The following is a 13,649-nucleotide window of genomic DNA, read 5'->3' as shown; positions in this document are numbered from 1 at the left end:
AGTCAAGCAATCCTTTTGAAATATAAAAGTAATACAATTAATATTTATGTTTGAATATACTTCTAATGGGATCTGCTAAGTCTGCACGTTTTTTCCTGCAATACAAGTTTTTCAAACTTCAACTTAAAATGTTTTATCTCTTATATACGTAAAGTTTGTTCTTAAAATATCAACATCTGCTATAACCCAGGATGTACCCCAAAACTCAGTATTAACATTTAGAACCCCATTCAACTAAACCAAAGTTCTGTTTCTTTAAAAAGCACCTTAGAGCCCGGGGATTTAGCTCAGTGGTTCCCTTGCCTGCCTGCCAAGCGTATGGTCCCGAGTTCGATCCCCAGTACCAAAAACAACTCAAAAAACAAAAAAAGCCCCACATAATATGAAAAGCACTTATTGACTACATCACTAACAAGTCTCTTCAAAACTAAAATCAAAAGGGAAAATGCCCTTTAGATAACCCTTCCCAAAGGTCACAATTTTTACATAATGATGAACAAATCATGCTAATGCTAATGTTTACTTTGTATTTACTCCAATTTTGTCCTTCTTAAATGCTTTTTTAAAGCAATTACAGCTTATCACTATAACTTCCTCTGTGAGGGCAAGGTAACTGCCTTCCCTCTTCCCATTGTCAAGATAAAAAAAAAAGAGTAGTGGAGGTTAAGTGTAATGCTCAAGGTCAGGAACCAATTAGTAGTGAAACTTCATGGACCTTAATTGTGTGTATATGCCATCAGATAAAGCATATATTATTTTTCTCTCCTTCTGATCACTGATGGAGTGAGTATACAGCTATCCATTTTGCTAAATGTTAGAAGATAAAACATAGACACCACAAGCCCAAAGATTATTTCTACTCCTCTGTTCTTTCCAAACAATTCTTCACAACAAATATTGCATTTTTAAAAATTGGGAACATTAGCTAGGCATGGTGGCATGCACCTGCAGTTCCAGCTATTCAGGAGGCGGAGGCAGGAAGACTGCTGGAGCCCAGAAATTCAGGCACCACCAGGGCAACACAGAGAGACAGTCTGGGGGAGGGGGGTTTGTTACCATTGTGTATGTCTGTAAAATACTAACAGCCAAATGTTTTCACACACAAGTTAAATGAAATAAAGAAATGCTAAGCTATGGAAACAGTGTCATGCTAAAATGTGTCAAGTGAAAAACATGAGACTTCCCATTTTACAGATGAGACACAAGCATTGTTTCTAAGTGCATATACATTATTTTAAACTTTTGATTTACATTACTCGCTTTAAAAGTATATGAACAAAAAAGAGGGCACTTTTCTATAAGTAATTGTTTAGCCAATGAAAATGCAATGTATTCAACTTAACTGGATAACATGATTTGGTCAAATAAGGAATTAGGGGGCCAGGGATTTAGCTCAGTGGTGCCGCCACCTGCCTTGCAAATGCAAGGTCCCGAGTTCGATCCCTAATACCAAAAAAAAAAAAAAAAGGAATTAGGTACACAAAATTATCCACATCATAATAGATAGTTTATATATTTAAAAAGTTTTAATAATGTTATGGAACACAGTAACACTTCTAAGTATATCAAAATTCAAATTTTGTTAATGAAGATGCTTCTTTCATTAAAGATAATTTTTATAACTTTAGAGGATACAGTAATTAAACACAGCTTTACTAGCAAGTAAGATAGATTCTATAAATGAAGTAGATGGTAGGCCCCATCAATTTTCCTTATTTAAAAAATATATTCCCCAATTGTGTAATGACTATTACGTGTGTGAAGTTATGTATTTTATTGACTGACGGCATAAACCTCCTTTATTATTGCTATTATTCTATTTACTGCAGCTGTTTAAATAGCTAATTATTTATTAAGACTGTTCAAGAAAGTTTCATTCTTAAGTGGAAGGAGAAATAAAGTTATGGACCTTAAGAAAATGATGCCATTTTATTTTACAGTAATTAGGTTGATAAATTCTCTTTACTATTTTTAATTCTGAAGCAGAGAATATCAAATCATGATTTGAGATGATCAAAATATTGAATTAATTACATAAATAGTAACATTCAAATCAATGACAAAGGTTGGGAGTTAAAAAGTCTTATGATTAAAAACTGGACATGTCAAGTAACAAAGGAAGACATTAGATGTTCTTTTTAGGCTATTTTCATTTAATCTTCAAAATGAAAAATTGGTTCTTAACAGGTAATCATATTATAAATCATTTATTCTCTAGCTCCATAAATAATTGAGAAAGTGAAAATTCAATAATGCAAATAACAGTATTCTCCATAATATCACTTTTTTTTAGACTGAGAAACTCAGGGGGTGCTAATCCACATACCCAGCCCTTTTTATATTTTATTTCAAGACAGGGTCTGGCTAAACTGCCTACGCTGGCATCAAATTTGTAATCCTCCTGCCTCAGCCTCCCAAGCATCTGGCATTACAGGCACGTGCCACCCCACCTGGCTCACACCATCACTTATAAAGTTCATGCAACTACCAATAAATAAGTCGAGAATAACAGTGCTTAATTACTTATATAAGAATTCATTAAGGTTCTTTATGTGCCAGGCACTTTGCTAGGCACCGGAGATTAACTCAAACTGAAAGACTCTTGTTACACTCAAAGAGCTTTCTGATTATTAGGGGAGAAAGCCATAGAAAACACCAAATATATGATATGTATTATAATGGGGTCATGTACATTCTGTTATACAAGTTTAAATGAAAGACTGGTCAATTCAATTCATCCAATAACTAAACTCAAAGGGTCATATAAACTTTAATTCAAATATCAGGCATATTGATAAAAATTGTTTATTTTAAAAATAGCAATGATTTTCCTTCTTTTGTGTGTGTGCTGTACTGAGGATTAATTGAACCTAGGACTTCACACATGCTAGGCAAGTGCTGTACAACTGAGCTACAACCCAGCCCTTTTTAATTTTATTTTGAGGCTAGGTCTCACTAAGTTATTCAGCTTGGCTTCAAATTTTGTGATCCTAGGGCCAGGGATTTGGCTTAGTGGTTCTGCTGCTTGCCTCGAAAGCGCAAAGACCCGAGTTCGATCCCTGGTACCAAAAAAAATCACACAAAAAAATTAAGGGCCAGGGATTTAGCTCAGTGGTTCCAGCGCCTGCCTAGCAAGCGCAAGGTCCTGAGTTCAATCCTCTGTACCAAAAAAAAAAAAAAAAAATTTGTAATCCTCCTACCTCACCGTCCTGCCTCAGCCTCCTGAGAAGCTGGAATTACAGGAATGTCCCACCCTGCCTGGCCTATGATTCCTTGTCTTCACACCAAAAAAAATACCTCTAAAAAGAATAGTCATTCATATTTCATGTTATACAAGGAACATAACAGAGCTAAACTTGGAAAAAAATAGTAAGCAGTATTCAAAATCTTTGCACATATTAACTCATTCTGTCCTCACTATAAACCTGATAACCTTATTTTCCCACTTTACAGATGAAGAATCTAAGGTTAAATTGGCCAAGGTCACAGAGATGGCAAGAGAAAACGGTGGGCCTTGAAACCACAGAATCTGGTTCCTGACCTCCCCCCACCCCTTTTAACTACTCTTCTAGAAGACCTCTCTAAGAATGGTGATGATGATGGGCAGCTAACACTGTGACCTGCACTCTCATCAATCCTTTCTTCCCTCTCATTTACTGGAGAAAACCAGCACTGGCCAGGTCAAAAACTCGCCCAAGGTCACAGAGCCCGTGAAGGATGGGTGGCAAGATTCAAATTCAGGCAGCATGTTTCCCTGTGCTATGAGGCCTTTCAGTGATTCAGTTTCACCCTCCTGAAAAAAATCATGCAATGAAATTTATTAAACAATTCTAAAAAGGCTTTGGGGGGTTGAGGGTCCATGACAAGCATTTCCTTTAATTGGCATTTACATTTAAGTCACTTTTCAACTTTACTACTTTGGACTGATCATAAACATTTCTGCTCTTTAAAAAGAAATCTTTTCTGTAGCGACTTGGCAGAATTCAGTAAGGGAACAGTGTATTCTTTAAAAATTAAATTTAGTAACAACTTATTCTGGTTAGTATGAAAGACAAGGAGAAAATGAACTACTAAGAGGCCTTTCTTGTACTTTAATATTTTAAAACACGTTTGGTTTGGCCTAATTTGAATCTTGTGTACAACTAGCTGAGAACCTGATTCAAAAAGAGTAGTACCAATTTAAAACGACTGAATTTTATTTTTTATTTTTTTTGTTGTTGTTGTTTTTTGGTTTTTTGGTACCGGAGATCGAACTTGGCTCCTTGTGCTTGCGAGGCAGGCAGCAGAACCACTGAGCTAAATCCCCGGCCTGAAAACGACTGAATTTTAAATAGCAACCCCAGAAGCCAATTCAGAGTAATTATTTCTCATAATTTTTACTTTTATCTCAAACTAAATATTAAAGATGCACAAGATTCTCACAAAGCACATGTGGGTTGGTATTTGTACCTCTGAGCTAATGACAACCAAGAAAGCAAATTAAAAATCTTTCAAAATTCTGTAGAATAACATTGTTTAAACAGTAATACAGTACACAAAAGATGAATATTAAAAGAAACATAATCCATAGTTCCCTTGTATCATTAACACTCTCCACTGTGTCCAATGTTGGAGAAATGAAAAATTTCGTGCTATAATGCCTACCTAGAACAGAGGTAAGCTGTAGAAGATGTGTCAAACTGGATTTCCATCTTACCTTGCTTTCTTCCAACAGTTTCACAGACTTCATAACCTTTAATACTGAACTCGTACTTTTTTCAAAAGAGAACTCATAAAATGATTGTAAAATAAACACACTAAAGGATGCCACTAGGCAATCTGTCTTCCCTTCCTCTATCACCATGCATTCAAATTAAAAATACCTTTTGCTTTGCCTTTATTGAATAAAAGTTAACTTTGATTTAGAGGAAAATGTACCCATTAGCCATTTTACACTTTCGGCAGGTCATAGAATCTATCAGATCACAATGATGGCTATTGCCGCTCACTGGGCACCCCAAAGACAGGAAGCAAGCCATCACCAATTATTTTACAAGAGCGTTTATAGTGCCCCGATGGGGTTAGTCTGGCAATACCTAGAAATACGGACAAGGCTGGTGGATAAGAAGTCGAGGGGCGGGGGGAAGAGGGAGCGAGGGAGGGAGGGAGAGAGGGAGTCGCCACCTCAAACCCACGCCGGACCAGGAACCTCCAGTCCACAACCTAATCCCTACCTCCCCAAAAGTGGACTGGCTATCACATTTTTTCAGACATCCACCCGCCCCCCCCCGCCCCCCAGAAAAAAGAAACACCGATACGGTACTCACCCTTCTGCAAAGAAGTCGGCACCCGGTCCAGCTCCGAGACGGGTCGGGGTGGCAGCCCGGGAGGGGACGTCTGGGCTGTGGGCGGGGGGTGTCGGTGCGTCACTCGTGTACAGGACGGTGAGTTCCACCGGTGGGAGCGGAGAGGAGCGGGGAAACCAAGGCACGGCCGAAGGGGTTGGAGGAGGCGCGGAGGGGGTGGGGTGGCGCGGAGCCCCTCCCTAGCATAAGCCCACCAGCCCCTAGGACCCCTGCCCCGCGGAGGGAGAAGAAAATCCGGGGAAATAACAGACTGACCAATAAACCTCTAAACGGACGAGGTTCGAGGACCGGGCTTTAATTTAAAGGGGAGAAACTAAGCGTGGGCTGGGAGACGCCGAGAAGTGGCTCTGGGTCTATCCCATGCCTTTGCAGTCCCCAGGCAGAGGAGGAGACTGGCTGAGGGGAAGTTGCAGCGGCTCCCGAGGAGGAGGAGGAGGAGAAGGACGAGGAGGAGGAGGAGGAGGAGGAGGAGGAGGAGGAGGAGGAGGAGGAGGAGGAGGAGGAGGAGGTGGTGGTGGTGGTGGTGGTGGTGGTGGTGGAGGATAAGGAGGATGTTACACCGTAACAAGTACAGACAGACAGCCATGGATCAGAGGGGTGCCGCGAGCAGGGGCGGCCGCGACTGGGCGAGCGGCTGCGGGCCGCAGCACCGCCTGCTCAGTTCGTTCAAGACCTTTAATTGGATTGATGGGTTGTGCAGTGACTCAAAGACTTTACAGAGTCGTACAGCAGTCCCCGCCCAACTGGACAGGGGAGATGCGGCGAGGACTGGCGGGGTACGCGGGCAGGGCCAGCAGCGAGGGAGGAGGCGACTGGGAGGGCGAGGCGTTGGGGGGGCGGGGAGCAGAGCAGAGCTGCCGAATGACGAGGCCCGCAGCTCCGACGGGCGTGGGCGTCGGCCAATGGTGGCGCGGCTGGATCCACGGCTGGCTTCGCCCCTAGCCCAATGAGTCTTCTAAGGACACTGCCGTGAACGGGGCGGGGGATGTGGAGTGGGGGTGGGGAGAAGTGGGTGGACGTTGAAGTGGGGGGGGGTGGAGGGTAAGAAGAGACGCCGGAGACCGGTGGAGTCACTCTGCCCCTCCTCGCCCCTGAAGTGCGCCTTCTGCCAATCCGGATGCCGCTTGGCAGTGATAGGCGCCAGCGAGTGGCCAATGAGAAGAAGGCCACTGCCGCGAGTGGGCGTGTCCACACCCCCTCTCCCTCCTCTGCGCGGTCCTCCAGCCCGCCCGACTCAGGTCAGTCACGCAAAGAACAGTGTGAGGGCTGGGGCCGCGCGGGGGGCGGGGACCGCCTTGCTGGCTCCGTGACAGCGATAGCGACTGGCTGCGCTCCTCTGCCGACAGAAGGAGGCAGCAGCGGAGGCTGGCTCCCCACTCCGATTGCAGGCGGCTGCTGCTCAGCCTCTGCCTGGGGCTGCTGGGAGCCCCTAAGACCAAACCCCCACTCCCGGGGGGCGGGCACCAGATTTGAAGGGTATCAGAGCCAAACTTGGCCCCACTCTTGGAATCGGCTCTGTCCGAAGTCCGGTGGGGCTGTGATCTGGGATCGGAGGAGCTTGGAAACCAGAGACGGGAGGCTTGGCAATGCCTTGGCCCCCTCGCTTGCCTGTCTTCTGGGGAAGCCAGGGTAGGGTGGGGACAGGTTGAAACGGCTCCTGCACACACACCGTTTCTTTTCTGAGTTCTGCAAAAGGCTCTTAACCTGGCGTGAGCAGAGTTGTACAGCCTTTGCTTTTCAATGAGTGTACATACCTTACCTACCTCCCCTTACCGCTCTTTCTCCCACTTCCTCACCTTGGGCCCTGAAGGCAGAGCTTGGGCGCACCCACTACTCGCTCTGCTGCCTGCTGATTCCCAGGAGCTATGGCGTTTCTCAATATCTTGGCTACTGTCCAGTAATCAGCACCGACCTTAACCCTTTCCATGCACTGATACTTGGAAGTAACTGTCACCAATAAACTTCAACAGAGGTGCTCTCCCAAAAAAGCAAACACCCAGGCAAGACCCGCTTTCTTTCCTGCTAGATGCGGTCTTGGGGCGTGAAACAATTGCTTTCTTTCGAGAAACCAGGAAAGGCAAGTCAGACCTTGCATTCCTAGTCACATCTACTTAGAACACCCTTCGTCCATTTCCCACATACAAATGAAGAGACTGAGGATTATTAACTTGAGGTCTTGAAGTGGGCAAGAGAATTTTTTTTCAGGTTACTGAAACCTGCACTGTTCTGGAATTCATAAGAGATATTGAGAACAAAGGTTTACACTAGTCATATTGGGGCTTTTCCTGAGTTGTGTCGTTTTAGGATTTGTATCCTTCCCCTTGGCTTTATGGTGTCACATAGCCTGATGTCTCTTGCACCCGCACCCCCACCCCGAATTGAGGACTAAAACCAGGGCCTTGCCCATGCTAGGCAAGTGTCTACCACTGAGCTACATCCCCAGCCCTTTTTGTTTGTTTCTTTGAGTTCTGTTTGTCTGAGGCAGAGTCTCCCTAAGTTGTTAAATTGCTGGGCTGGGCTCTAGGCTTGCTATCCTCTTGCCTAGGATAGGCAGGAGTAGCTAGGATTATATATATGGGCCACCATTCAAGGCTTCCCCTCTTCCCTTTCTGATTTTAGCCCTACTCCATGCTTTCTTTCTGTAGCCCTGGGCCCATTTATGAAAACAAGTTGTGCTACAAACTTCATATAGCAGTCAGCTGCTTGGGTGTGTGTTGCCCTCAGGGTGCTGAAACTCCTTTGGTGTCCTGAAAGTCGAGGAGACCAGTTTCCTGCCACCAAGAGATGATGATCTACAGAGAGAGCACAATCCTCCTTTATCCGGGGTGCTATGATAAGCTAAGCAAACTAGATCCCTGGTGTGAAAATTTGCTGCCTTTCTAACATAGGCTACTGTGTTAATGATACATTGTAAAAAAAGCCCTTTCCCTATTTTTCCCACTGCCAGGTCACTTTTTGGCAGGGTGAATGTAACTGGTGAGAGTGTTACTCTACATACTGTGGTGAGTACTGATAATAGAAGATTTTGAGACTAAACCTATACTATTATCTTTCAAAGGATCGCCAAATACCCAGAGTCTTGTGGCAGAGGAGAAAGAATCCCCACCATATGTCACTTTCTGGTTCTATGCTCTCCCAATTTCAGTATTCCTCATGGGTCTGCTTTCAGACCTATTGAGTTGTCATCTCTAGGTTGTACATGGGCATTTGCTTTTTTTTTTTCCACCAGGGATCGAACTCAGGACTTTGCACTTGCGAGGCAGGTGGCCGCACCACTGAGCTAAATCCCTGGCTCCTGAACATTTGCTTTTTAAAACAAACCTCTGAGGTATCTTGGATGAATACTAAAACTTTAAAAGATTAAAAAACTAAAATATTCAATTTGAGAACCCCTGCTTATTCTTCTTTTTTTTTTTTTTTTTTTCGGTACCAGGGATCAAACTCAGGTCCCTGCGCTTGCACAGCAGGCGGCGAAACCACTGAGCTAAATCCCCTGCCCCGCCCCTGCTTATTCCTTTTTTCTCTTCTTTTCTTTTCTCTCATGTACTTACTTCCTTTCTCTTATATACCATTTATTTCTCATTTTGGTGATCACTTCTTTTCCTATGTTTCTTGTGTACACACCTCAGAGGGGGGTAATCCCTAAAAAAAGGTGAAGCTGGCAAACTTTCTTTCATAAATAACATGGGGATATCTCATATAACTACAACACTGAAAAGTATGGAAAACTAAGTAAAATTTTATAAGCCTAAAAAATTACTGTAACAGATTTTGTATACATGTCTACTATATGTGGGAAGCTTACTAGTTTATGATCTCAGAATTCAGAGGTAGAATTTTCTTTTGTGGGATCCACATTTTTTTTTTTTTTGGTACCGGAGATTGAACTTGGGTCCTTCCACTTGCGAGGCAGGCAGCAGAACCACTGAGCTAAATCCCTGGCCCCAGGATCCACATTTTTAAATGCAACATACAAATAGTATATTTATATCATTGCTGTCATTTTTCTTACAAACCATAGTGATGTGCTAAGTCCATGACAGTCATTTTTTTAAAAAGTACTGTCTGAGATTGTATTGTCTTAAGGAGTTTACAGTCCAGGTGAGAGGTTCAAAAAGTATACACATGCAACACTTAAATAAGGATCCAAGGAAAAGTCTAGGAAGACTTTGTGTTTGTCAGAGATAAGCAGGACTTGCTTCATATTTATCCAGTTTTCCTTTTGCGTATATCTGTAGTTTCTAACATGCTGTGATAGTTAATTACATGTATAATTTTTAAAAATTTAAAGAATACAAGCAAAATGTGGTAAAAGATTTCCTTTTTACTGCTCCTTATAAACAAGTCTGAATATATATACCACCCACATGAACCAGGAAAGAAAACAAATTCTTTCTCTTGGATAAAGGATTAATCTCCAATCTCACAGAATTCCTACATTTACATGGAATTTCCATGGCAAACATGAATTCACAATCCAAATTACAAAACAAATGAAGAAAAAGTCATTGTGAGAAAGAAGAGAGAGGAAGTAAGTGCACGTGTACACACACAGAGAGCAGAATTAATTCTGAATCTGAATCTGAAAAAGAACAGTTGAAAAGAGTAAGTCCATTTTACTTATGAACATAGTTATAAAAAATACAAATAAAATATTAGCAAACTAAATCTATCATGCTTGCTCTGCTGAGCTAGGAGAAATCTTGACACTCTTTCCTTCACTTTAGTTTAGAATACTTACCTCTCTGGCCACCTATTATAGTTTGGATCCTGAATGTCCCCGAAGGCCCACGTATTGAAGGTTTTGTCCCTAGCCTGTGACACTATTGGGAATTGGTGGAACCTTTAGAAGGTGGGGCCTAGTAGAAGAAAGTTAGGTCCTTTGGGGAGTGCCCTCAAGAGAGCTATATGAACCCGGGCCACTCCTCTTCCTTTTGCTTTCCAGAGGCTATGGCATGAATGGCTTTGCTTTACCATACACTCCCACCATGATTACTGCCTCTGTGCAAGCTGAGTAGCAATGAGTCAGCTGACCATGGACTAGAACCTCTGAAGCCATAAGCCAAAACATACCTTTCCTCCTTGTAACTTGATTATTATGTCAGGTATTTTGTCATAGTGACAAAAAGCTGACTAACACATCTCTCATGAAAACACAAATCAAGTATGATTTATTCCAGAAATTCAAGTTATGTTTTGACATCAGAAAACCTTCCAGTGTAACTTACCTGAATTAGACTAAAGGGTGGAAAAAAAAACCCCAAAACTAAGAGAGACAAAGCACTTTGGAAAGTTCATCTCTTGTTAATGATAAAAATTTTCAGAAAATTAGAAATAGGAGGAAATTGGGGCTGGGGATGTAGCTCAGTGGTTCCACCACATGGCTCGCAAGTGCAAGGTCCCCAGTTTGATCCCCAGTAACAAAAAAGAAAGAACGAAATAGAAGGGAATTTAAAAAGAACTCAGAAGCAAGCTGTTTGTCTGTAATAACTTGATATGTGACATGATAATGGTGAGGCCACAATGCTTTTCCATGAGAAAAGTGCTCTGAGATAGCCATCGCTTGCTGCAATTATAATAATAACATAAGACAAACCTCAAATACCAGTGGTTATCGATGCCTTTTGTTTCTTTTCCTTCAAGGGTCTGTTTTGTTTTTGTTTTTGTTTTTGTTTTTTGGTACCAGGGATCCAACTCAGGACCCTGTACTTCTGAGGCAGGCTGCGGAACCACTGAGCTAAATCCCTGGCCCTCCTTCAAGGATCTGTATGTGACCTGAGATTAAGCTGATCACAACTGGGCTTATCAATACTTGGTTAGGCTCAGAAGAATTTAGCTGAGTGTGGCTCTAGGATGAAAGTCAGGTTTAAGTCTTCACCACATGTCTCATTCTGGCAATAACAGGTGCTCAAGAGTTGAAGCAAAATCACTCAAAAATATTTAATGTTTCTGCTCCCATCATACCCACAAACATTCCATTTGCCAAACAACTTATATGTCCAAATCAATCATCAACAGTGGGAGGTGCTACAAAAATCACATAGCAAAGAGCATGGTGGTAATTCTACAGCTGGGAGTGCTGGAAAGATTAGGAACAATACACTAACATAAAGTTTAGTCTTATAGATAATGTTAGAGAAATTGATTCACTATGAAAAAATATAAAATCATACGTATATTTCATACCACACACAAAAGAATGCTCTAGAGGCTGAGTGTGGTGTATTTCTAGAACATGGGAGGCTGAGATAGGAGAATCACAAGTTCAAAGTCAGCCTGGGCTTCCTAACTCATTCAAGGCCAGCCTGGACTGCATAGGGAGATTCTGTCTCAAAAAAACCTGCACAAAAATAAGCTCTAGATGAACTTTTTAAAAAAAAATGATGGGTTAGGGATGTAGCTCAGGGGTAGCTTAGGGTTTGATGCCTAACACTGTAAAAAAAAAAAAAAAAAGAGGAGGGGGAGGAGGAAAGTAAAACTATAAAGTGAATAGAAATTTAAAAAGAGAATTCCTTTATGATCTTAAGATCAAAAAGGACTTTTTAGCAAGACCCTAAAGCATGAACCATAAAACCAAAATAATGATGAATTTGATAACATCAAAATTGAAGTTTTCAGTTCAACAAAGAACATTATACACAAGATAAGATAAAGTTGACAGATTGGAAGTTATTTCCAAAGACTAAAACTAACAAAAGACTACTATGTAGAATATACTAGGAATTCCTGCAAATACAATAATAAAAACAAAACATCCAATAAAAACAAAAACAGGAAATGCAATGGAAAACTAGCCAAAGGGTATGAAAAGGCAAATTTATTGCAGGGAACCTTGAGAGATTAACAAGTAGATGAAGAGCTATCCGACCTCACTTAAAATCTGATAAATGTATATTAAAACAAGACACTTCTTTACCTTCAAAAGTGTGAACATTGGATAATACTAAGTACTGGGTAGGATGGAAGGAGGCATAAACACAGCCTCCTGCTTTCCTGTTGAGAGTTAAGACCTGGCACTGTCATTTTGGTGCCTTATCTGGAAATACTTCAGGAAATGTATAATGTGCTTTGACAGTTACCCAGCAGTTCTACTCCTGGAAATGTACACCCCCAAGAGACCCTTGCACAAGTCCAGGAGCAGGCACAGGTGAAGGTGCTTGGGACAGCAGCACTTGAGATGGCACATAGTCTGAATAACTTCAGTGCCAGTCCACTGGCTAAGTGAAATGTGGTGGATGCTATGGAAACCATGCAGCTGCTGGAAGTAATGCAATAAGTGTACATTTTGCAACATGGGTCAATCTTTAAAATGTTTTGAGTGAAAAAAAGTAAGAAACAGAACAAGATCACATGAGCCTCAGGCCTTGGGATATCTTTCATTATGGGGTATATCTTTGCTTTTTTCATTTCTCCTCTTAGCAGGGACCCTGAGAGAAGGGTAAGGAAGTTACTGTTACAATTCGCCTCTGATAAATATTTTCTTCTAATCCTCACATGAGACTGTGACATGTTCTCATGCAGACCCCCACACACACACCTTCACCAGGCCCCTACAGTTTGTATCACCATGCATTCCCCCACCACCTCCACATGCCTCCTTTACAAGTTTAGTAGACATTAACAAGCTACAAGTTTTCTTCCCAAGCTGAGTGAGAAAGATATGGACTACAGCCCTAGATACAGAACACAGTCTTGCCACTCTTATTCTCATCTGCCTACTCCCCCTTTTCCAAGTTAGAAATACTCAAGCATTCTTGGGTTTTAAAAAGCTTTGTTTCAGGACTGGACTAAAAATGTATTTGCTTATGTATTCTTGTACATAGTGTGTGGTCAGTGCTAATAATAACCATGAGGATGAAACAGTAACAATAATTGTAATATCAGCTTTCTGTCAATATGCAAGTAGGCACAAAAGCCTTTTAAAGTTGACAGTGAGGAATGAAATGAAAGGAGAGAGTTAACTATAAGAATTTAGACTAAATATCAAAAGTAGCTCCCTGAAATCAGAATTGATACACAAATAAAGAAGTTACCAAAAGATTTAGGGATAGCTGGGTAGTTTTCTAAAAATATTCAAAGGTTTTCTAACTAAAGACAGGAAAATGGACAAGATGGTTCTGGAAGTTTCTCCCAGCCCTGTGAGGTTATGAGTCTCCCCCTAGGCATGTTGAAATCTTAATTGTTTCCCACAAATGTACAGTCAGAATAACCTTTGCTTGGATTATACTGCTTTAAAAGCCTGTCTCTGCCCAGAGCCTTCCTTAATGGCTCATTGCTAGCATACTAAATTGTGACCCTTAGTAA

General features: G+C 41.7%; 1 protein-coding gene and 1 long non-coding RNA gene across 2 annotated transcripts in view; one reads left to right on the top strand and one right to left on the bottom strand.

The window, feature by feature from the left end:
* The window catches only part of Sertad2 (SERTA domain containing 2), a 113,699-nt gene extending 107,921 nt beyond the window's left edge, over positions 1–5,778 (bottom strand). The window contains exon 1 of the mRNA XM_004849967.4: positions 5,307–5,778. The gene's annotated coding sequence lies outside the window, so the exon portion shown is untranslated. The remainder of the gene's footprint in view (positions 1–5,306) is intronic.
* Positions 5,779–6,343: 565 nt separating this feature from the next.
* The window catches only part of LOC110350280 (uncharacterized), a 33,943-nt gene continuing 26,637 nt past the window's right edge, over positions 6,344–13,649 (top strand). The window contains exons 1-2 of the long non-coding RNA XR_015453072.1: positions 6,344–6,583; positions 8,293–8,347. This is a non-coding gene — a long non-coding RNA (uncharacterized LOC110350280). The remainder of the gene's footprint in view (positions 6,584–8,292; positions 8,348–13,649) is intronic.

The sequence above is a fragment of the Heterocephalus glaber genome, unplaced genomic scaffold, assembly GCF_053883595.1.
Source record: "Heterocephalus glaber isolate CG9 unplaced genomic scaffold, H.glaber_assembly_v1.0 deba00001457, whole genome shotgun sequence".
Lineage (NCBI taxonomy): Eukaryota > Metazoa > Chordata > Mammalia > Rodentia > Bathyergidae > Heterocephalus > Heterocephalus glaber.
The sequence above is the reverse complement of the archived record's forward strand: the minus strand, read 5'-3'. Positions and strand labels throughout refer to the sequence as shown.